The following is a 25,311-nucleotide window of genomic DNA, read 5'->3' on the forward strand; positions in this document are numbered from 1 at the left end:
AACTGACACCAGATTCGTGTTTGTGTCTCCTTGATAGCAGTTCTCTGTAAAGAGCTGTCTTTGATTTACCGTAGCAAGATCGCTTGTGCTAGGACTGATTTCAGGCAGCACCATCCCCATACAGACTGCGTATGGGCGAAAGGCAGTTAGGAAGCAAGGAAAAAAAACCCCACATTTACATTCCTGTTCATTCCCAACTTTCTGGCACCAATGGGAAATGAGGTGCATTTCATTAACGGAGAATGTGCCTCTGTGTAATTGCCCGGTAGCCGCTGTCCTCCGGAGCGGGCAGCAAAGCCTGGCGCCAGCAGCTCATTAGGGAACACAAATTCATTAGCAGAGACCACAGCTCTAATGGCAGTCCTTGACAGAGGTTTGCCTCCCAGCCACCTCCCCAGCATTGCTCCGAGTGGGTAAGTCTGGTCAACACTTTTCCAGCTGTCTAAAAGCTGGTTTTCCACAGGGAAATTGGGTGTTTAAACCAAAACGGAGCGAACGAGGAGAGCCAGCAATGTACAGTTCAAAAGAGGTGTTCCCTCTTTAATTTATGGGGTGAACGGAACAGGACAAAAATACCCTCTGTATCAGCAATGTCTCATTGGCAAGCAATGGCAAAGAGGATAATAGATGATTAGTATCTTAGGGCCCTGGCAGTTTATCTGCTCATGCCAGCTATCTTCAGACACTAACCCTGGTTGTAAATTGTCAATGAAAGGAGCAGCATTCTGCGTAAGCACTTAAGTGCTTTTGCTATTCAAGGCAGAGCAGACACTGAAATCCATCAGGAGGTCTGTTTTTCAGCAGGCAGTATTGACTAATCTGTTAAAGCCAAGTCACCTCTCATCATGGGCTTTGGGCATGATGATATTTTTCCCTCTCGTAGCACCTTTCATACAGGAATATTTATGTTTTTGTTGCATTTTATAGGTGTGAATAAATCAAACGTCAGGAATTGAGGTGGAAGAACTGAGCTATAAGAGAGCTAGGGTAGTACAGGAGAGCAGGAACAGGACTGCTAGAGCTGAGAAATCCCTAATCCTTATTCCATGATCAGACTTTGGCTCCTTCATAAAACAAGGATAGCAGAGGTCATTTCTCCCTGGGTCTCCATCAATGAGATGAAAGCTATTGAGCATTAAGTGATCATCTAGAGCCTTCTGCGTGTATGTGTATTCCCAGGTATGAAAGAGCATGCCTAATGATACCTTGTAAAATGATGAATAATTTATCTGATGATGGATGGTAGCTCTGAAGTAGATATAAGATCCTGTACCCATCTCACAGATGAGTAAACTGAAGCTAATTGAGTCTTTGAGAGATCATAAATTCATAAATAAATTGAATGTGTTGTAATACAGGATGTTGCTGTGATATTCTTATTTCAGCTCAGTCAATGGGTGGTGCAGATGTAAAGTGTTGCAAGCAATGCTCATTTATGTTCCTTGTATCATGGTGAGAAGCCACTGCTGGACCGCATGGGCAGTGTCTGTCTCTGGGTGCTGGGTGGTTGCCATCGTTGCCCTAAGCATCCTGGTGCTCTGAGAAGGGAAGATGTGAAAAGAGATCTGTGTCCTGCTGATGTCCTGTCCCTAGGAATTGGAATCTTTCCAGTTCAGGTCATCAATTTTATGGTGGAGGAGAAAAAAGCTGCAGTAGAAAGCCCACAGTCATCTCTGATACACCTCTGTGTGAAAAAGCCTCTTTCTACACCAGCTATTTCAGAAGAGCATCAGTTCTGAGAGCCCTGGGAGGAGGGAACAGGTTTCTGGGGCTTGGAGGAGGACCTTGTGGCCAGACTGGCCATTGCTCCATGCTTTCCCCATGTTCCACAATGAGAGAGGGATCTGACAGCTGGTCAGAATTCAGTTGCACACCAGTGCTACCAGATGTGACTGTATCTTTTGAATGCTTTAGTCAGTCATCTGAAGAAAGTAATTTGCCTCTGTGGCACCTTGGAGGAGCATCTGTAGGCAAAAATGCTTCCCCTCCTTTTCTTTTGGAGCCTGTTCATTGCCTTCTGACCTGGTGTGCACCAGGGCAGTTGCCCCATCCCTCCGCACATTATTCCTCCATCTCATCTGAGGTAGCCCTTGGGCTGTTGCTGGAGTGCTCTCATCTGCTCTGATGTTCCTACCAAACACAATGAGTGGAAGAGAGGTGATCTCCCTGCTTTCTCCCTTCACAGGATCTCCTGCTATGGTGAGGACCATGTGGGTGATGTCCTTCACACTGCTCCTGGATGTTTGCTGCTGCTCCTTCCATAGGAAGCAACATACAAGAAGGGGCTGGTCCCTGCTGGCAAGCTCTCCATCTGCTTCCTTATCTGCTCCCGTTGCACCTCATAGATAGACTTTTGTTGATCCCAGTGTGCTTCCTCAGAACTGCACATTTCAAAGAAGCCTTTTAAAAGTGACTTCTCCCTTCTTGTTGTTTTTACATTGGTTTTGAACGATAAATATTTCATCAAATGCCTGCCTCCTAGCCTATGCTCTTCAGTGCTCTCCAGTTCAGTATGTGCACTGCTCTAAATAGATTTATTTAGACGAGAAGCACACAAAAGAGCTGTCTGCTTTTCCAAAGGAAGTTGAGTTTTGGAGCAAACCAGCCATTTTGTGTTTAAATCTTTGGAGGCCACTTGAAGTCACTGTAAAATGTTTCGGTGTCCTGTGGCCATCGGTAGATGTAGATGCCTCGCTTTGCAAGGGCTGCTCTGAAACGGATGGGGCTTTGCTAGGGAGCCTGGAATGTTTTGCTGCTTAATTTAGACTGTTTATCTCAAGAGGTCCTGGAGTTCAAAGACTTAAGAGATGCACTGAAGCCATTCTCTCTCTCCTAAGCAGCTGCCTTTTCATAGCACCCATACACACTGCAGTTTGAACCCCGGTGGGATGCTTTTTGTAGACCAGAGCATGCTAATCTGTACTAGGACGTCTTTAATAGTTTCATAACCCAGTCTTAACGCTTCTTGCTCTTCCTTTTTTCTGGGACTCCAAAATTTGCATGGAAAACCACACCAACCACCATGACGTTGCCATTCTCCTTGTGTCTGCAGCTCCCATCAGCCCGTTGCTAAATTCCAAGCAGTGCCCAGAGAAGAAAGGTCAGCTTTGAGGCAGATTTATTAAATCTGGCAGCCTTTCTCCAAGGCTGTCATTCCAGTTCTGCAGTCCTTGACCTTGGATGAGAGGCTGATGGGCAGGACTGCAGGTTGCCAGTTGGCTCGTTGGCACCAAGTCCTCAGCCTGTCAAGGCTGGGAGAAACGCTGATGTTTTCAGTGAGGTTCAGGTTTCAGTTTAGTGAGTGTGTGATTTTTATCTCACCCGGAGTGTTATAAATCCAGGATAATTACAGTGGAAGATATGATTGCATGTGAGAGGCTGTTCACAGCCGGTTCTTCTTAATCTGAGGGACTGATGTAGGCTTTATGTGCAATTCCTGTTATTCTTGTTTAAAGTTGAAGAAAGAAGAAATCCCCTGCTCGATTAAAAGAGGATGGAAGCATTGCATTTAGATCAAAGCCAGCCCATTATTAAATCCTTCACTTGTAAGAAAATAACCATTTCTACAGCAAAATAGCAAGTGGTCCCCCTCTGATAAATGCCACCTTTTATGAATTTAATTAGGAAACATCTATTTCATCCAGTAATCTTGGAGTGCTGGAAAGGGATGCCAGTTGCCAGGACAACCCGTATCTCTTTTTTTAATCTTTATTTTTCTTCCCCCCCTTTTATTTCTCTTATGTCACTTCTGATCACATCATCTTGAAAGGAGATTTTATTATTTAGGTATTCAGGCTTGCTTGATTGAAAGGCAGGATAACTGGTTTTTAAAGCTAATGTAGTTTGTGGAGCTCTTCTTGAAGAGTCCTTCTGCATTCGTGTCTGTCCTCTATGGAAAGTCATGGCAAGGCGAGCAGAGCAGCGGGAATGACAGGGAACGCTGCAGGATTGGAGCAGAAGCAAAGCTGTGGCATCCCCCAAAAGCCTCTTTCCTGCAGATCTCATCTGTATGAGTCCTTGAGCTGTCTGCCCAAGTTAATTTTGTGACATGGGACACGGAATGAGATGCGTGAGCACGTGCAGCAGCAAAACTCCTTTTTGTTGGAGGAGATGGCTCAGAAAGGTTCTCTGATGCAGGCTGGTTTCTTAGAAAACCTCTTTTTTCTCTTCCCATCCTTTCCTCTCCATTGAAATCATCTGAATTTCAGCTTGGGGTTTAATTTTAGTTACTTAAGAAGCAAAGAAACCCCAAAGGAGTCATGCACACAAAGCTTTGCTTTCCTGGCCAAGGCTGATCAAGCCCGTCCAGTCATCTTGTGGCAACTAGATGCCATCTACAGCCCTTGCTCAAGCCCCGTGGAAGAGTTATTTGTGACAGGTTCATCCATGTGCTGTGGGAGTGGGTGAAAATGACCAGTGGCAAAATCCCAACACATCTGAAGTTTCCAGTGCAGCCATCCTCAACCAGGTCAAGCCCCAGTTCACTCCTTGCTAGGGCAACCCTTGGATTAACACCGCAGGGTTCCTGTGTGTTTTACAGAACAGGGTTATCCATCACTCCACTCATCAAATGGAGCCATCGTTGGGTGAAGCTCAGGGTGTTTTGCAGGGACAGGCTGATGGATTTAAGCCAGGAGTGGAAGAGTGATCTCTCTCAGCCACAGATTCAGAGGCTGAGGGTAGCCAGGGTGAGTTATGCAGGGAGGCAGGCAAGGCACATGGGGAAACACCTTTATATAGGAAAAAACCCCTCATTTAATTCACAGTTATGATGAAATGTGTTGATGAAATGTGTTGCTGTCTAGTTTCATGCCAGGACTTTACATAATATCACAGAATGATTTGGGTAGGAAGAGACCTTAAAGCTCATTCAGTAACCCTCTACCATAGGCAGGAGCACCTTCCACTAGACCGGGTTGCTTCAAGCCCCTGTGTCCAACCTGGCCTTGAACATTGCCAGGGATGGGGAAGCCACAGCTTCTCTGAGCACCCTGTCTTTTCTACCTCCCAAATTTCTCTTTAAGTTGGCATACAGCAATGCCTCAAGCAGTCAGTGTGACTTAACCCCCCCTTGAGTTCAAGTCCCAGCTCTCCCTGGGGAGCTCCTGCTCAGGCTGTCACCATTCCCCTCTTGAGCTTGCAAAAGGAGCAAGTGTCAATGAAATCCCTCCCTTGCTGCACCCGGTGGGAGATGCTCCATTAGTATTCATGGGGTGCAGTGTCAATGCTAATTCTTTCTGTATTTTCTTTAAATGTGAAATGCATCCATAGGCAATTTTGGAAGGAAATGTTCCAAGTGGATTATATACATACAAAAATGCAGCCGTGTGGTGCAGGGAGATTCAGGTTGGTCTCTACTGGGGTGCGGGTTTTCTGTCCTCCTGGTGTAAGTGTGGCTTTGGATTGCAAAGGTCTTTGTTTCTTATTCAACCTACATAGCTGGGAAACGTGGAGAAAGCTATAGAATACATAAAGGAATTGTAGCTGGGCTGCAGTGATTTACAAGGAGATAATTTTGTTGATTACTTTTGGTGCTGTTCCCACGTTACACAATGTCACCCAAATCCCGGTGCGCAACCAGCCCAGATGTTTGATTTCTATTGCTTTTACATAAGATTGGGAATTGGGAGCGGGGCGTGATCCCATTTCCTTTTTTGTGAAGTATTTGGGAAGCACGCATGGTCTCCTGCCAGATGATGGATTGCCTGGATTATACTGCTTAGTATCAGACCTTATAGGAACACTCGGTGGAATTGGTAGACTTTTCACTTCTTTTCCTAACTTGAAGTAATTTGGATCGTTGTGTCTTCTTCACAACGATATGGTCATGTTTAATAAAACACTGTTGACTCAAGAATTCCACTGAAATCCATATTTGCTTCTAATGCTGGTGGAGCAGTGAGGGGAAAATGGGTACAAATGTTTAAAGCAAAGATGCAGGGTTGGCAGTGCTAGAGCACGCCGTGCCTTGGGCTTGGTGCTGCTGAATTGGTTGCATGGGGAAAAGCAATAGCAATAATCAGACTTTTCAACTCAGATATCTCTGAATGGAACTGTGTGGTTTCTTTTCTTTGCATTTACTTTGGGGTTTTGAAATTTCCATCAACCTTTCTTTATAGCAGAGCTTTTTTCTCCTAAAAACCAACTAAAATCCAAACTTGAAATGAAGCCCTGAACTGATAACCATTTACTTTGACTTTTGATAACTGGAGCAGGGTAAAGCAGATGCCTTGCAGAAAATTCCAAAGGCTCAGTGTTGGAAATAATGGACCAGTTGGTATTGAAAGAACTGAACTTTGACTCCTGCTTTTGTGCAGCCTGGCTATATGGTCCTGGAGAAATCACTTGTGAACTCCTCCTGGACTTTAGACCCTCTACAAGAGCCTAAAAGAGCTTGGAATGCCTCTGATAACAAGTTATACGTGTCTCCAAAGCTTTATTGGTTGTAGGGACAAGTCCACTCCAAGTGGGCAATGCCATGTTGTCGTCTGCTCTGCAAAATCTGGTTGTTGTAGAGGCACTTAGGGTAGGTATGTGAGAGCTTGGAGCTGTCGTGAAGCAGACGTGACTTGTTTGTGAGAGAAAAGTCTGGCAAGAAGAGGAGGAACTGGGTGACAGAGCTGGGAATGGTGGCCCAAAGGCTGCTTGATACAGCTGGGAAAAGCTGAAAGGCAAATGGCCATGTCCTAATCAAGGGCAGGAGCATCCTGAGGGATGGTGCTGGGCAGGGATGAGAGGCAGCGGCTGAGCAGAGTGAGGTTCTGTGAAGGACAGATGGACAAAGGGCATGCAGGGCCGTGATCATTGGCTTCTGTGTGAAAAGTGACAGCTGAAGCTTAGGAGGGCTGAGATCCTCCACGGGATCTGGCCCCTAATCAATGGGGATTTTCAGTTCCTTATCCCGGCAGAAAGAACCTCCTCCAGATAAGCCGAATGCAGTTGGCGGGTCAATGACATTACTAGGGATGATTTTGATTGGCATGATCCAGATTTTACAAGATTTTCATTTCAACTCCTGTCAAAACACATGAGTGAGTTGGAACGCGAAGCCTGTCTCTGAAACGCAGGCAATATAATTAAGAAGAGACTTTGCATGTATTTCAGAGAACATTTGAATGCGGAGGGAGTTGCAAGCTTTCATTTCAAATTTAATCGTGCTCAACAGGGGAGATGAAGGTGGTGGAGCTTTTTTGTTCCTTGATGGGGGCAAACCTGTTAATGGACTGCATAAATTGATTTTTGTGTCGTACTTTCTCTAATCAAACAAAACTAACTAGAAAATCCTTGAACAGATTTCTATGCGGCCCGTGTTAGGATTAGCAGCACATCCTCGTGTATTACAGAGCCAGTTTGTTGTTTAATGAGAGGAACCACAAAAGCAAATGTTAATAGCAATGTTTTCATGAACTATTAATTCTATGCAGACCTTCACCCCAGCTAAACTAATGAGCGTGGCTGTTTGGCTTTTAGGGGCAACTCAGATGTTGCAGCAGGATGCCCGGGTGTGGGGACCAGCCACTGAACGCGATAGGGACCAAGGCTGGTGAAACCATCTGCTTTTGTTACTCACAGTCAATAGAAAGCAGTAGGGAAAATGTAAGATTACTAAATATGATGCTGAATTTAAAGCTTTCCCATTTTAAGAGAATTGTAAACGTTTTATATATTTCTTTCATGGCTTCAAAATGATAGCCTAAAAAAAACCCTAAACCCCAACCTCTCCCAGTCACCAAATACTAACCCCATAAAACCCTCCCAGTCTCGAGCTGTTGAGATGTTAAGATGTTCCTTTTCATCTTTGGCTTTCTGGCTTAGCCTGGCCTCTGTGTGTCTTTGGTTGAACGATCCTATGTGGGCTGGAGGCTTTTGAACAGGAAATAAATCCGATTTCTAGACAGACGCCTGACTTCAGGAGTTAGGCTGAAAAAGAAAAGCCTTACAAAAGGCTATTCCCAGGAATTATAATAATTGGTTGGTTTGAAATCCCAGCGCTGCCAGGCTTCTGCTGGTCCTGTGGGATCTGTGCTCCTGGAGGTGGCTCTGCAGTCCTGGCATTGCTTGGTGCCTGAGGTTGTCCCAGGGATTTCGGGAAGCTGGTGGCTCTCTGTTCCTCTGCCTTAGAGGGACAGCAGATAAGTAAGCCAAATAATGAAGCCAGCAGCTTCTGCCGCCCTAATCAGAGGCTCATGAGAGCTGTTGGGAACGATGCCGACGGGGATGGTGATTCCAGCGCTGGAAGAGCGCTGTGGAAGCTCTTTGTGACACCAGCGTTTTTTATTACCATCATTTTTTAGTTAACTGTGCTGCTTCACTCTTTTGCATGCTCTGGATCGAGGGTGGCCTTTTGCCCCGAGGCCAGCTGTTAACCTTCCATGTCTCTAAGCACTGGATGTCCTGTCCTCATTCCCAGGAGACTCGGGATGTTTTCCCTGCTCCGCAGCACTTGTGGCCGCTACATCTTTCCCTAGCTTTGGTGTCCTGAAGGGACATCTCCCTGAGTCAAGAGAGAGAAATCTCCTCTCTCATTTTTGACAGCAAGCTGATACTGCATTTGATTGCACAGGGTTGACCAGCGGAAGGGAGAGGAAGCCATCAGCATGCTCAAGAGCAACAAAGTGGTGATGTTTTATAGCTTACTTCAAAATGAGATTAGCGGTTCCTGCTGCCTCCTTGTCCTGCTGGTTTCCCTTATAATTTAATCAATAGTATTGATGGGTCAATAATGGCATGTGCAATGCTTGGGAGGGTTATTTTTGGCCAGGAAGGCTGTGATGGAGATGGGGTTCTTGTTGCTGTTTGGTGTGTGCAGTGGGAAGGGGAAGCCCCACTGAAGGAAAGCCGCCAGCCTGCTCTTGGCAGTGGAGGTGGACATCTGTCTGCTGTCACCAAATCCTCTGGGGCTTTGTGACTCCACAGTTGTACCAGTGGGGTTCACCATGGGCCCCAGCGAGATGAGGATGATGGAGATGGAGGGTGAACCCTGAGATCTGTGGTGGTTTGGTGGTGAGGTCCTCTCCAGAACGGGCATGGACAGCTCTTCACTGTGTGAGATAACTCAGTTTCTATCACCTCTTACCATGGTTTTGCTTCGTGTTTTATGTTGAGTTCTGGCTTTGGACACAGATGGGACAAAGTAGACTCTGGATGGCTGGTGGCCTTGGTGCAATAACATGAACATGGCATGAGCAGAGGTAGGAAAAGCACCTCCATCATCTGGGAAGTGAAGTCCTTACCACAGCATGATTATTACCTTCCAGGAATACTTGTTCTCAGGGGTATCAGCAGCATTGATCTCTCTTTGGAAAGCTTTTCTGAGGTCCAGAAGCAGGCAAGCTCCGAGTGCTCCTGGGAAGGGACAAGGAGGAGAATTTTATATATATATAAATATATATATATGTGTTTATCAAATATATATATTTATCAAATATATATATATATTTATCAAACTGGCACCTGCAGGGGACAGCATCCTGGCTGGGGTTGTATCACTGCTTAGCACAGGCTTTGCTAAGCCAAACTCCAGGCTGAGAAGCTACTGGGGAGGAAAAGCAAGAGCTGTACAGCTGCTATTTAATTGATAGCAACATTGATTTTTCTAATTGGCATTTCAAGAGCAGATATGACAGGCCTGTCCCTCACTGTCACTTCTCTCCACTCACCCAGTTTGTTTGCTTTCTGCAAGAGAGCATTCTGTAAACCCCTACCCACCAGCCACGTGGTCCCACTGCTGGAATACTGCAGAGGTTTCCCTAATGAGGACTGCTTGATTCAGGAAGGTTCAGACTTGAAAAGCAAAGCCTGTTGTACGTGTGTGTGGCATTTGGGTGGTTTTGCATCTATACCTTAATGGAGCTTTCTCCAGTGTGTGAAGTGCAGGCTGAGGGGTTGCCTTGGCTGCGTGTCTAATGGTTGTCCCTTGGGATGTGGGGACTTGGGTGTGCTCAGCAGCATGTGTAGGACTATGTGATCAGGCACTGCAAAGCCAGAGTTGAACCAGCACAAAGTTTTCCCAACGTTTTCAACCAGCAGCAGCTTTGAGAAGTGGCTTCAGGAATGGGAAGAGCCATTCCCCAGCCTGGGCAGGGATGGGATGGATCTAGCTTTGAATGTCAAACTTGGAGCCCTTGTTTTGGGGATAAAATAGTGGTGTTTATTTCCAGGTGTTCTGCTACCTTTTGGTTCCAGTTCTTTGCCCCTTTGCTCGTCTTGGTCCAGGCTTTGTGTGGATTTTCTTGGGGATTTTGGCTATTCCACGTCAAGTTCTCAGGCAAAGACTTGTTCTCCTGAGATGTCTTGACCAAGCAGGAGACCCTGGACCCTTTAGAATGTGGCAGGGGTACATTGGGAGCTTGGCTGAACAGCAAAGAGCCAGTGTTTGTCCTGCCCCTGCTTTTAGTCCTGTTTTTTGCCCTTTTCAACAGTTTCTGCAGTGAAATTGGGGCGAAGTAACCCTCCTCTTGGGACATCAGGGGACACCGCAGGGTTGAGACCTTGCTGCAATTAAGAAATGAGGTATCCTGGCAAAGAGCAGTCAGAAGCCTCTCATATGGCCCAGCCAGTAGCAAAAGGCAAAGACTCCCACTGGATTAAGATGGATTATGGAGGGATTAACCAGTTTGGGGTTTCCTGCTATGTTTGGGCCGGAAATGCTAATTGTTGAGCTCTCCCGGCCTTCAGTGTGAGCTCGTTGGTGCTGAGGGTATAAATCTGTTTACTCCAGCCCTGTCTCTGATTCATTATTCATCGCTCAACATTTACTTTGTCAACCAGAACCAAACAACCTTTTCAATCCCCATTTGGGTTTTGTCTGTTGAAGTCAGTCTCAGGGGGCAGGGAAGAGGGAGTCAAAGGGAGGTTGCAAGGGGAAGACATTAAACAGAGCAGCTGATCTCTGCTTCCTTCTTTTTGCTGCCCTCAGTTGCTCCATTTGGTAGGTGATATCGTCCAGCCAGCAAGATCAGAGCAAAAGGGAAACTAAACACATGTCGAGGCTGGGGTGGAACTGCCACTAGTTGTGCTTTCCCCTTTGAGACACCTAAATGACAGCTTTGCTATTCCACATTATAATTATCCATTGTTTGAGTCTTGCATTTAATTAGGGAAACCCCAAACCCAGTATTTCTTAATTTATAAAGAAAAAAGGTGGTTTTTAAGCTCCCTGGCAGCACTGTTCTGTAGGCTGGGCTTTGCCTGCTTTGGAGAGCTGATCCATCCCATCCTGAGGATGCTCCAGGCTATGCAGGAAGGAGGTGCATAAGGACCATGTACCTGCACCTACTTCCCTCCCTTGACCATCAGTGCTGGACCCACCAGGCATTCAGGAGCCTTGTTGCATTGATCTTACTCTAAGGTAATAGGATGATTTATCTTCCATACGCAAAAGTATGAACTAATCCATATCCATGTAGCTCGAGGCTCTAATCCCTCTTCTTTCTCCTCAGGGTGATTGCGTTCAATGTGGGAGGTTTATTTCTAAAGCTTTTTTTTCCCTTCAGAGTTGCCCAGATTCTGAATTAAAACTAAGAATGGCTCAAACCCCAATCAGTAAATGCAAAGGGAACATATGCTGAAGATTTTTATTAGACTTGTCCTTTCCCCATGACTTCATTTTCTATTTTATTTGTATCTTGAAATTACTCCCTTCCTTCTCTCCAAATCCTTACCCAAGGATGAAAAATTACAAATCCTTAGGAAAACAGAGGACTCAGCTTCCTGGCTCAGCAGCCAGTGCAGATCCCTCCCATCACAGGCATCATATCCTATATAAGCTCTTCCATGGACTGCAAAGGATTCACATTTCCCTCTCCTGCTAATTTGGGAGTGAGCGAACCGCTCAGGCTCGCACAGGACACGGTGCGTCATGGAAAAGGCTGCTTTTACCTCCTAAATGGAGGGGAAAAAACTCAACAAAGAAGAAATCAGAGGAATGCAACCTCTGCCATTAGCAAGGAGACTATTTCCATCAGTCTGTGGTCATCAGAGGGTGCCTCTCTCCATTTGCAGTGCAGCGGTGCCATGTGAGATGACAGCAATGTGTAATCTGCTGCAGCATCATTGATTCCCATCAATAAATTAGCAGTGGTTGAGCTCGCTCAATGTGCCAAAACGAGTGCTGCTTGCCCTTACCCATAGGTACCGACTCTACAGGTCTTGGGCAGCCTCCAGCAAATCCTTAGGTGTTGATTTTGACTCTGAAGAGTCTTTTGTATTGGTCTTATTTTGTGACAGAATCAGTTGCCCTGTTATTTTTTTCCCAATGTATTAATTTAATTGACAGATCTGGGGTTTTGGGGGTTGGTTTTCTTTCCGTTCATGAATTTTTATGATTGGAATATACATTCAACTGTGTAGCAAGCATGAAAGACTTATGTTGGGATAAATGGATCAGCTTGGCACACGTACAGTGGCCACACAAATGACTCTTTTTAAGCTCAGTGGAGATAATTAGAAGTATCTGTGTGGGCTTGAGAGAAACAACAGAGCAAATTCTGTCTGGGCTGCTCCCTTCCGCCCAGCTGATGCTGGTGATCAGGAGCAGATCCAGAATGTTCTGTGATCTCCTGTTTGATAGCAATTAATTAAATTTGGCACTTATGAAAACACAGCTTTTAATGGGAAAATTAAAACTGATCTATGGGGTCGGTGAGTGGCTGAGATTGATGCACGTTGTCACAAGGGGATTGATGCCAAAACCCTTATAGAGAAATACAGTGACAACAGAAGATGTAAAGGGGTTAATGGAAGAGAAATTGCTCAGAGGAGATACCGAGGGGAGCCTGAGGTGCCCATAGTCCACTAAAGACATGATGGAAGAGCTGATTTCTGGAAGCGTTTTGAACCAGGACAAGTTGGTAGACAAGATGGGATCAAGAGGGGGGTGATGGCTTTGCTAAATGATCACATCTGATTGTGCGAGTGTCTTTCTGATGGGTAAGAAATACACAGCAAAAACCAGGTTTGAGGTGGCTTTGGCTAAGCAAGAAAACCTCAGATGTTCTTTTCTCCTCCGGTTTTTCTTATCCCATCAAATGCTGTTTTGCAGACTGTGTAGGGCTGGAATGCTATTTATGCCTCTTTTAAACCTTCCTTAGCTCGCAATCCAGCCTTGATCCGGTGGTAAAGTAGGCAGCTAAATCCCAGCTTCCCTTTCTTAATTAAAAGTAATACAGCGAGTTGTGCGGCTCTGCGCGGCGGGGAGCAAAGCGGTCCCCACGGCCCCATCCCGGCTGACGAAACGTCACCTCTGAAAATCCAAGTGGCTTTTGGGGGATATGGGAAAACCCCTTCCCAGGCAAACGCTGCAGTAATGGCTTTTGTGATATTGCTTTATCGCTATGCTGGTTAGGAGTGCTCTTCCTGGGCTCTGATGACTGCAGTTTCAGGCTGGGGGATGTCCCTTAGTTTTAGTGATAGAATCATAGAATGGTTTGGGTTGGAAAGGACCTTAAGATCATTTTAGTCCCAACCCCCTGCCATAGGCAGGGACAGCTTCCACTAGAGCAGGTTGCTCCAAGCCCTGTCCAACCTGGCTTGGAACGATGATTTGATTGATCTGCATGACCTGAGTTACCAGCTCTAGTCTAAACACAGGGAAGCTGGAGGGGATGTTTAACCCAAACAAGCTTTCTGTGGGATCACCATTTCCCCTCTAAACCCCCTGTAAAATGATTTAATGTGATTTATACCCACATAATGGGGGAAGAATGAGGTCGCCATGCTATTTCTGGTGGGGCAGGGCTTAGATTATACAGAGTGTCTGGAGAACAAGGTTATTTGATGTGAAGCATAAAAAACCCAGGACTTCTTTATTTCTCCTCTTTGTCCCTGCAACACAGAGCTAGCTGAATCCTGGATTCCAATCTCAGTTGGTTAAGTAATGTATGCACCGAGCTGGATGGCATCCAGAAGGTTTCCCCAGCCCTTGGTTGAGTGGTCCGTGCCTGTGGCTGCTGCACCAAACCCCCAACCAGCCTTGTTTCATGCCATGCCCGAAACAAATAGCGAGAAGAAGGCAAATACACTTGGAAAGAGCAATGCAAGTCATTTAAACCCTTTTCATTTTGTTTTAGAAGCAGGGCTGAACTTCGTTGCATCGCTTCCACGAACATCTTTCCTTGAAGTCCTTTGGGCTCTCTTTCCCAACATGTCATTTTAGTTCCCCGCACTTAATGGTTTCTAAATACAGTGTTTATTTTATTGTGTTTTATTCTCCTCTGGGCAAGTCTGGTGGCAGAACAGCTCTGCTGGGCTCCTCCACCAGCAGTGGAGCACATTTCACCCACTAAACAAAGATAATGTGACGTTTGCAATATTTGTGCTGGCACCGTCTGTGCCAAACACTTAGAGCAGCAATTAACACCTGATCCAGAACGTGAATTGGCTGGGTGAGTGCCTTATAAAAAGTAAACCACTTTTGCTCTGACCCTTTCCTTCCATTGTCTTCTGCTGTGTGGTGGCAGATGAGCATTCAGCGCAGAGCAAAGAAGCTGTGGTTCAGGGATGCATCTGGTTTTGATTACTGCCTCCAGATAATATCCTGCAAGTGCATGAGGTGGCTTGGGAGCTGATGGGTGCTGCCAGTATCCTGCAGTTACCATCTGGGCAGGTCCCTGTGGGACCTTACAGCATCCTTGGTGTCCCTAAAACTTTGGGCACACACAGAAACACAGAGTGTCTTGTTAGAGATTTTCATGGAAATATATAGAAGTAATAAAATATCTCATTGGGCAGGTATTTTAATATATGAAATATATAGATATTTTATATATATATATGTGGCACTTGTGGCTGCCCCATCCCTGGCAGTGTTCAAAGCCAGGTTGGACAGGGCTTGGAGCAGCCTGGTCTAGTGGAAGGCATCCCTGCCTATGGCAGGAGGTTGGAACTGGATGAGCTTTAAGGTCCCTTCCAACCAAACCATGATTTTGTGATTTTATTCTATGTATATATTACATATAAAATTATATAAATGTTACACATGATAAAATACTGTATTTGAGCTTATCTTTAAATTGAATTGGCTAAGTTTGCTGCACTGTGGTATTACAATAAGTAATCACAACTTGGGTCAGAGGTAAGAGATTTCTGGGTTTTTAATTCTGGAGCCTGCTAGACTAAGGCAATGGATGTCTGCAATATTTTTGTATTGATCAGGTACGAGATGAGGCACAGACATTTGGATGCTTGAACGCAGATGGTACCTGTGCGTGTGCTTGTGTGTAGGGAAAGGTACAGTAAGTGCTGACATAAAGACAAAGAAAGGGCATGTGGGTACATTCAGTGATGATGCTTACCCCTTCAACCCAGGGAGGTGCCTTTGATGTATGTGGACAACAGAGGCTGCAATTTAAAGCCTGGAGAGTCCTTTAAAATAAATGCATTCAGCTCCCACTGTGTCACTAACAACATGTACTGACTGCAGTTATTCTGTGTCTGAGGTCAAGTTGGGAGCAGAAAAGAGCCCGAGAGCTATTTATATAATCCCCACTGACACCGTATCTCACCATTTTTAATGTATTTATCCGAACAGCCCCCTGGGGAGGGGGAGTCCTACTGTCCCTTCTTGGCAGGTTGGAGACTTGAATGAGTTAGTAATTTATTTGAGGTCAAACATAGCGGTGCAGGGAGTTGCGTTGCAGTCCCAGGCACAGGCATTAATCACCAGCCCGTGGTTTTCCCTCTGGAAGTGAAGGTTACCCAACCTATGGATGGAGTCTGGAGAGCTTCAGGGTGTCACAGCAGCAGGAGCAATAACAAACTCCGCTGCTAATAAACTCTGCCAGGAATCTCAGCGATTTCTTTTGTTGTTTGCTAAGAAAGATGCATGAATGGCTCGTGTTGTTCGTGGTTGTGTATTTTTGGAAGAGAGGGATGTGGAAACAGCATCCGTGGATGTGCTTGCGAGCAGCCTGAGTCCCTGCTGGTGGCTGGCACGGTGCCTACCTGGCTGTGGGTGCTGGGGATGCTCCAAAAGCCACTGCAGCACCGAGTCACATCACCTACATCATCACCGACCCAACAGGGCTTTGCTGGTCTGTGCTGCTGTTAAATAACTTTGCAAGGAAATCAGGATATCCACGGGTTCCCCTGTGAGTGTGGTGAGCACTGGGAATAAAGGGGCAGCTTGTAGAGGTCAGAAAAGTGTTTAATAGTGAGCCCTGTACTGGGAAAGCTTCTGTTATTTGTGCAAATGCCTCTGCTTAAAGCTGTCTGTTTGCTATGACAGCAGGAGGGAGAAAGCTTTCAAAGTAAAAAGGATTCCATGAAAATTTAATGGTTTTCCCTCTTTGCAGTAGAATTCCTCCAAAATCGGGTAAATCTCTTATCAAGCCACATGCTTTAGCACAAACCTTGTCCTTTCCCTCCGTGCAAGGTAGCGAGCTGCGGCAGATGTTGTGCAGGGGGAAGAGCAGGAACAGCTATAGCAAGAGCTGATAAAGAGCATGGAGATGTCCAGGCTTTCTCTTAGGGCAGGCAAAAAGTGCACTGAACCTTTCTGGATGCCTGAGGTTTGTCAGGAAATCTTTTCTAATGACTTCACTCTGCATCGCTGCTCTTAGCTTCAAGTTTAGGCAGTGTTTAGAGGGGAGGACATCTGTAAAGATAAAGAACAATGATAATTTAACACGGAGTCCGGCCAATTTTACTTTTAAATCAAATTTCACCAAGGCAGAATGTACCACTGTAAATGCCAGCACTATTTATAGTTCAAGAGGAGAGCAGGGATAAAGGGAAGATTTAGCAAACTTGGGTATTTCAACAGCTTGTTATCAGAATGCAATTTGTAATGAGGCAGAAGCCATTAATACTGATGCAGAGCATCATGAGACTGGTCTGGAGGGAGACGTCGTGTTTTAAAAGCCCTGTGCTTTGGGCAGAGCCTCTTCTCTGGTGCCTCTGGTTCCTTTTCCAAGGAACTAAGGAAAGCAAAGCAGGCATCAGAAGACCTGCCCATTCAAGACCTCTTCCCATGTACCCACTGCGCTTTGGCTGCATTCAAGGACAATGGGGTGGTTTTTAGTGATTTGGTCCTGATGTCATTTAGGATGAGCAGATTCATCCTTGTTTTTAAAGGTCTTATTTGATGAAAATCACTGAATTCTTGCTGAGAATGGGCCTTGCCTGGTGTTGTTGAGGTTTTCCTTGTTTTCTGCTGATGGGCTGAGGAACCACCACGAGCCCAAGTACTCGAAAGCATTTGACCGAATCAGTCAATTCAATGTTGAGTCTGGTTTTGGCAGGAATGCGAAACAGCTTTGGGCTTAGGGCAGCTTGGGTAATAGATATTAAACAGTGTTCTGCCAAAGCAAATAATGTTAGACAGCAAGGGAGATGTCTCTGGAGGATCTGGAGGCTTCTCAAAGTGGGTCTTTCCATAGTGGTCTAGGTATGATACAGATTTGCAGGGCAGGACTTGGCTCTGGGTTGGATGAACTCACAGACCACATGAGGAGGGGGGGTTATCCACTCCGGTTCTTGCTTCTTTTAAATGGAAGACGCATTAAAAGGGCAATTTCTGTTTGTATGTGGAAGGTTTGCTTTAAAAACGAGAGTGGCAAATGTTCCCTTCTCCTTTTGAAGCCCTGACCCAGAGCAATGCGAGAAGACAGAGGGGTGATCAACCACTTAATGGTCCAGGGAATTGCACATCCCAAGTCTTGACTTCTAAGGACAAGCTCAGTGTCTGGGAATTGGGCATCAGGTTTTATCAGAGGGAACAGAGTTTCCTTCCATTGGGCAGAATAGGAGTGGCAAGAAAAGGAGATTTAATGTTGTCCAACGTGTGCGTGATAGTTGTGTATTTTGTTGCACTGAATATTGAAGTAATCAAATGACTGGGTGGGAAGAGAGGAAAGACATCTTTTTCAACAGGACTTGAACCTTCTAACTCTTCCCACTAGCACTTACTAGGTTACTCCCAGTTCCATCTTCAGGCAATTGCCAATCTCACTCCTAACTCCGAGGCCGGTCAGGACACTGAGACAGCACAGGAGGGATTTGCTAGAGAACAGCAGAGAATTGCCCTGATTTCTCTCCTGCTTCTTCCTTAGCAGTTGTCCCCAGTGCCACATCCCTGGACCTCACAGCCTATCCTCCGCTCCCAGCTCAGTGAGCCCACATGGGGCACCAGCCCACAGCAATGGCAGGGATGCTTGTGTGTGCCGAGCCTGAAATACTGCTCCCTCCTTGCTTTTTGTTCTCCTTGTGAAATCCATATATGGGGTGTTTCCAGGAGACACCTCCCAGTAGGGCTCTAATCTAAACAGTGGCAGCATCCCAATACTTCTGCATAAGCGTGTGACTACAGCCTCCTGCTCATAACAGCGGGGAGCAGACTCGAACTGAAATTAAGAGGTTATTAGGAATAGCAAGCAGGGCTTGTTTCCTCTAAAAAAACCCACCTGGAAGTTGGCTTTTAAGTAGCTGTGACATTATTAAAAATCTGAAAGGAAGAAACATGTGTCTACTTGAAATGCAGGTGGGATTTCAGCTAATACATGACATGTTCCTTTTGTAAGGGTTTTCTCTTTCCCTTTGCTATGCAAAGCTCTGCTCCCACCTCTAGTAAATGAAGCTAACTCTCCATATCTAGTTTCATGCAATACAACCAGCATCCTCCATCTTCAGAGCTTACATTTTAGCAGTTATGTTGTTAGATTCATAATTAGACCACACTGCAGCTAGAATTCACTGAATTTCTATGGTTGGACCACAAAGGAAGCGTAGGGGGGTAAAAGAGGAATATTTCCTTTTCCCTCAATGCTTGTGCACCGGTGTGTGAGCAGGGAGGGCTCTATCTGCGCTAAGTCCCTGCAACAGCATCCCTGAACAAAGGATGAAACAAGTTTCTGTGTTGGTGTAGTGTAATGGAAATATTTTCCTGCTGCAACTCAAGTCTGTGGTAGCCTGTGGGATGGCATTTTGCATGTCTCCATCTGCAGCTTGCTGGAAGGAGAGGCAGAGGAGAGCTTCCCCACGGACTGATGGGCCCATAATGCAAATAAGCCATGAAACTGTATTTGGAAGTGGATGGGGGGTTTACAGTGGGCTGGATTCAGAGCTCGGGTTCATAGCCATCAAAGGAAATGTAGAAACAGATTTTATTACTACAAAGATCTTCTGGCTCCATCAAAATTGGTGGTTATCCTTTTGTTTTGGTTTGGGGGTTGTGCTTTGAGGGTGAAGCAGCAAGCTGTGGGGAGGAGCAGGCCTCTTGTGTGAATGCTTTCATGTAGCAACCCCCCCTTCCCCATCTAAATACTTGATGGGAAATCTGTGATCAGCCCTAAAAATCTCCGCCCTGCTCTGGAGCCACTGATGGCTTTGTGCATCGCTCTGAGAACTCCGGGGTGTTTTATATGTTCCCAGTGCATGTGGATCATGAATGAATTCGTTTGTCTGGGAACGAGTTGATGGCAGCAATTAAATTGGCTCTGTAGCTGCCAAAGTGTCTTTAACTGGCACGAGCCTTGCAGGGCACTGGGACAAAAAACTTGAAAGCTCAGGGAGAAGAAAGGGGTCGGCATCACTGTCATTTGTCGTTCGTGTACCAGGGAGTGTCCTTGGGGATGGTCTGGTTCACGTTAAAGTGCTTGGAAGGGCTTGAATAAGGTCCTTATTGCCGTAATCGATGCCAAACTCATGGCATGGGGCAGGGCAAGGTTTTCTCAGCTGTCTGTGCCTCCACATCCCATCACGTTGTTAATGCCATGCACAGATTTTAGGGGTTTTGGGGGAAGCTAATGCCCAAATAAACCCAACCTGAGCCCACAGAGCCCCTGAGGCAGAGAGGATGCCCCGGTGTAGAAGGGGGACACCTCCTCCCATGGCCACTGGGGACTCTCCCTGCTCCAATCAGCTCTCATGAATCTGACCTGCAGCATCTTTAATCACGTAATGCTGGTTTTCTCCTTGGGAGTTTGCAGGTTGATGGGGCTGTGGATGTTTTAGGTTTGGCCCCACACAAAGTGCAATATAACATGGAAAAACCAAAGCAAACCCAGGGTCCCCTCTGTGTGAGTTGTGGAGGGATCTGAGCTTTCCGTGGCTAACTGAAGCACTGGGTTTTTTCTCATGTGCAGTAGGTGGGAGCTCTGGGCTCACTTTGCTCTCCCAGTCCCTCTTGAATACCTGGGTCCCAAGGGACAGAGACATTAGGGAGGAAGATCTTCAGCTCACAGCGCACAAAAACTGTGGGGAAAATAGCCCAGTGAGTGAGCAGTAATGTTGGTTCTGTTCTCTCATCTTCCTACAAAATGGGTGTTAATCAATGTAACGGATAAGAATGACTGGGAATGGTGGAGACTGTGGCCATTTCATAGACTTAAAGTTGGCCGGTGATGCTGTAAGCTTGAATCTGTGACATCCGCATTCATGCTCTGACAGCAGAGGAGGTTCATGGTGTTGTGCCAGAGGCTTTGGGTTTGGATGGGGAGGAGGAGGGGAGGCACTTATAAATAGTTACAGAGCCCTTTTACCTAATAAGGGCTACTGAAAAAAACCCATCCTCACTTTGGCTTCTCTTTCCCCTTGCAGCCAGCTTGAAATTTCCCATTCATGATATAGTTTTGAAAGTATTGCTTGAAGGTTTTTTATTTCCTTCTCTTCTCTGCCTTCAGAAATGTTGAACACAAACTGCTTCTGCCCCGGTCTGCTCTACATGGGATGTGAAAAGAGGTGTTTTAATATCTGATGCAGCAGCTCACAGGGATTCGGGGCCGGGAGCAAGATCTCCTGTATGGCATCTTCAAATCTGGGTGGTTGTGGTCCAGCTCAGCTCATTTATTCTCCTGTTATATCACTGGTACAAGATCAGGCTATTTGAAAAAGTATGGTCTGATGCCAAACCAGAGGAGTTAATGGGATTTCTTTCTGGTCTTCTTGTGGGACTTTGACTTGACCCATTCAGTGGCTGAGCACTAAGAGCAGCATCAAGACAAAGAGGGGGTTTGCCATGACAGTGCACTGAGTAGCACTCCATTAGAGCAGGTTTGAAGCCGATGCCCAGACTGGAAGCAGTCAGCTGCCTCTTTGGCAAGAGCTGGGATTTGGGTGGAGGTGGCCTTTAACCAATGGCCCAGATGAAAACAAGGATCCTCAGGCTTTTGTCATGCCAACATGCTGGCAACTGTCCCTGTGAGCGGAGCAAAGAGCTGCCACCTTTAGTACTTGCAGGAGTAAGGAGGAGGGGGAAAATGCAGTGACTTACTGCAACTATTGCCAGGCAGCAGAGGTGAGACAGAATTTATTGCTTATTGAGCTGGGCTGCTTAACAGATATGAAATTCTCCACTTGAACTGTGTTGGGGTTTCTCTGGAGAGCTGCTGCTCCCCTTTTCCCCCCTCTTGTTTCTCTCATTCTATGTGTAGCCACTAAGCAGGAGGACCTGGGCTGGGGGCCGTACTGTAAGTAAGTAATGAATCAGATTTGTGCAGCTGGGGAAAGAAAATGCCAAATAATAGCTGCAAAGCTTGGATAAATGAGTTGGGGCTGTGTTTATTGGTTTGGGTGTTTTTAATAAGTGCTTTCCTGCAGCCGACTGCTTTACAAAGTGAATGGACCTTCTGTAGCTCCCAGGAAATAATGAGATACTCCTTTTTTGTCTGTTTATTTTAGGTAGTCTGGGGTTTTGACTGAAGTAAACAGTTTTTACAATATCTGGCGCTCTAAAATGTAAAGTGTAGCATGTGTTAGGGAAAACAAACACCAAAAGAAATGCAGTAAAGTGGGGTGAAAGATGGTTTTGAGCATGAAGGCAAGTGCCGACCCACCTGGAGAAAGGCTCTTCTTGTCTTCAGCTTCAACAGGAGGTTCTGTTGTCAGCAAGTTGGGAACTTGGAAATGGAAAGCATCCTCTGGGCCCAGCACAGGAGGGATTGGAGTAGGCAGCAGAAGGCAGGCTGGCTTGTAGAGGATTTGGATTCTCCCCTATTTCAAAGCAATGACATTCCTAGGAGCAAAGGGCAAGCTGAACAGTTGTAGGACTAAAAACTCTTAATAGAAAGAGCAGAGGTGCTGGCAAAGTGCCCTGGCTCGCACATCGCTTTGTATCTGGCCGCATCCCTTCCCAAGGATCTCAAAGCCCACCCCCCTCCCCTGGGTGCTTACATCCCCACTTATATCCCTGTTTGCATTAAGAAGTTGTGCCCCTTCTTGCAAATCTAGCCAAGAGCTCAAGAAGAGCCAGCAGCAGCCCCTTGTTGCTGTGAGCTCCAGCACCCACCACTTTTAGACGATGCTTTTCGACATCAAGCAGAGAACAGCAATTTTAAATGACCTTTAAGGCTCTTGAAACTCAGTAGATTGATTGTGCTGTGTTTGCAGAGCCCCAAACTTCTGCCGTGGTGCTGAGGGGGGGAAGGCCCAGAGGGATATGAAGGCAGTTCAGATAATCATGCTGTGTTATTGGTGTTGTCATGCAGGGGCGATGGAAGCTTTCCAAGGGTTTGTTCCTCTCCAGTATCCTTCACGGCCACAAAGGTTTCAGCTATCTTGGTTTCTTTACGTGTGGGGCAGATAGCAAAGCTGGCTGGACACTGCTTGTTCCCTGGTCATTTGATGGGAATGAATGGGATGAATGGGCATCATACTGTGCCTATATTCAAGAATCTTTTGTTTGGGTTTGAGGCAGTCTGAGGCTGGTTTGTGTTTGCAGATTGTTCCAGCTTCACCTGAGAATTCATTGCTGCCTCGTTTTTGCTTACCCAAGCAACTGTGTAGATTTATCATTTCCGAGGACAGCCTCCTTACCTGATTCTTATTTCCTCTTCACCCTCTGCGGTGCCAGGGAACCCTCTTCAATAGTGATTTCCTTGTCACTGATTTTATTAAAACGTGCCATGGTGAATTGCCTCAACACATGCGAGCCCACCAGATCGCTGGAGATATTTTAGACTGTGCAAGTGTTTCTCAGGCAGAGTCCCAGCTCAGGTGGTTCAGCTGCCATAGGGACAATGCTCTCACTCACACTAAGAGCATTGTCACCACTGGCCAAGAGGCAGATGGCAAAAGCAAGACTGTCTGGTTTTGTTGCATGGATACTAGTGTGCTCTGAGCTGGACTTTGCATGATCAAGGCTTCTTACCTCCAGCTGCATAAGAACGTTTGACCAAAACCCCAGAGGTACCCAGATCTATTGGCATCTGCCATGTCTTCCATGGGAGAAGGCAAAGTCCCCAAGTGCTCCAATCACATCATGTTTAATGGCTTTCAAAATATGTGTTTACTTTCAGGGCACAAAACAGTATTTGATGCTACCCAGAAGCTTTCCCAGTGTGGAGCATCATGCTCCTGGGAAGGACCTGAGCCAGTGCAGAGGTGATGGGTATCTCTTTGGTGGGTTTGATGGGAGATGGGCAGGTTGAAAGCCACTGCAGTGAGTCTGGAGTGTCCTGACCAGGGTCTTTCCTGCCATATGAAACAATCTCTTGTGGCTGTCCCCTGATCCCAGATCACTCTGGTTAAGAGGTTAAACCATTGCATCTTTTAACAGTAGTTCAGCGTGAAGCAAATCCAAGCAAACATCTTGCATCTAAAAGATGCTTTGCTCAAAGCTCTCTGTTTCCAGAGGGGACAAGCAGAAACTCCTCTAATTGTTGCAGATTGAGCGTGAGGGAAAGTCCAGGAGTGAGGCCAGTTTGAGCTACAGATCAATGGTATCATGTGAAGCTTCCCAATTCAAATGAGGTTATCTCCTGGATTATGTAGGGCTTGTGTGATGGATTGATATTGGGCAGATTTATGACAACTAGAGCAGGATACCATATTGGATGGGATGGTGTTTACATATTTTAACATAATCTTGAGGAAGAAGATGAAAAGCTGGAAGGGTCAAAACAAATGGTTTTATATTCTTCTTCCTCTCTCTGTCTTTGTAGGTTGGTAATATCCTACCCAAATGCATAAATCCAGTTCCTGGCTATCTGCAGTGGAGTTTTCTCCATCCTGTGCAATGTAATTTCAGGCGCTATGTGCCGTGCATAACCTGGCAACCCACCTACACACAGCAGCCGAACGGAGGCAAAGTTATCTAATAACAATTGAATATTTGACTTGAAGCAACTTGCTTTGCAGCCTCGAACTATTGACTTGCTGTGGTACCCGAGAATTAAAAACACAGGCAAGGGAAAGCAAATTGGCATCTTAAAAGGTGACTCTGACTTGAGTGATCTGCTTAATGAGGTTTTCTTTTCTATTTCCTATGGCAGCAAAGATAAAGCCACCGGCCTTAAGTTGAGCTAATATCCATCATGGAGGTGAATATTGCATTTGGTATTGTCTGGCTCTGGAGAAGCCACAGCCACATGGTTCCACATGCTGCATTCCTGCTCTCCAGAAAGTTCAGGTCAGTTCCCAAGTCCTTCAGAGATCATGGAATCACAGAACCCAATGTTCTAGGTGTGGCCTGACAAGTGCTGGGTAGAGTGGGATAATGACATCTTTATCTCTGCTGGTGATGTCCTCCTTGATGTTCCCCAGCACTCTGTTGGCATTCTTTGCTGCAGCTGCACACTGTTCACTCCTATTGAGCTTGTGTCCACCAGGATCTCCAAGTCCCTTCCCACGTTGCTGCTCCCCAGCCAGGCAGATCCCAGCTTGTGCTGCACTCTTGGATTGTATTTACCCAGGTGCAAGACCTTACACTTTTGTTGGAATTTCATTAGGTTCTTGTCAGCCCATTCTTCCAGCCTATCCAGCTCATTCTGCAGGATGCTCTCCCTTCCAAAGAGTCCGCTTCCCCATTCAGTTTGGTATCATCAGTAGGATACATCAGGATACATTTGATCCCATTATCCAGGTCACTTTATGAAGACATTGGGCATTGGGCCTATGATGCTGGTGACTGAAGTGCAGCCGATTCCAGGGTGGAGCATGTTGACTGCTCTGTAACAACCAGACACACAATATAATGTTTAACCAGGAGAAGGCACTGAAGTATTTGCTTATAGTCCTCTGGGAATTTAACCCCAAGTTAAGTTCCAGTTAAACCCCAGTTCTCAGGAGTTGTCTAATGACTGGGTTTGAAAGGGAAAAGCAGCAAGAAAAAGCCATCTTAACAAGCAAATGGCACAGGTCTGGCTGAGCTTGTTCCTTTCTTTAAGGCACAAGCTCTTGTGCTGTTAGGGATGTTTACACATTGGGATACAGGGAGCATACCGGAGTAATGCAATTCTCCGTGTCGTTAGTCACTAAATTAATCCCTGCATTTCTTTGTCAGAAAGTTGGCACCGCATCCTGCCATTGTGAGCAGCGGGGCTAATGAGCACATTCTTCAATATTAATCTTACAATCAAGTCTTATTGACTCATCATC

At 46.0% G+C, this 25,311-nt stretch overlaps 1 long non-coding RNA gene across 1 annotated transcript; it reads left to right on the forward strand.

Moving 5' to 3' along the window:
- On the forward strand, positions 1 to 24,105 carry LOC133210022 (uncharacterized). The gene is made up of 3 exons (XR_009724838.1): positions 1 to 413; positions 928 to 1,179; positions 23,877 to 24,105. It is a non-coding gene; the product is annotated as an uncharacterized LOC133210022 (long non-coding RNA).
- Positions 24,106 to 25,311: the final 1,206 nt, after the last annotated feature.

This window comes from Neopsephotus bourkii, unplaced genomic scaffold, assembly GCF_033783945.1.
Source record: "Neopsephotus bourkii isolate Nb327-2 ecotype Australia unplaced genomic scaffold, CSIRO-AGI_Nbou_v1 NB_384, whole genome shotgun sequence".
NCBI classification, from domain to species: Eukaryota; Metazoa; Chordata; class Aves; order Psittaciformes; family Psittacidae; genus Neopsephotus; species Neopsephotus bourkii.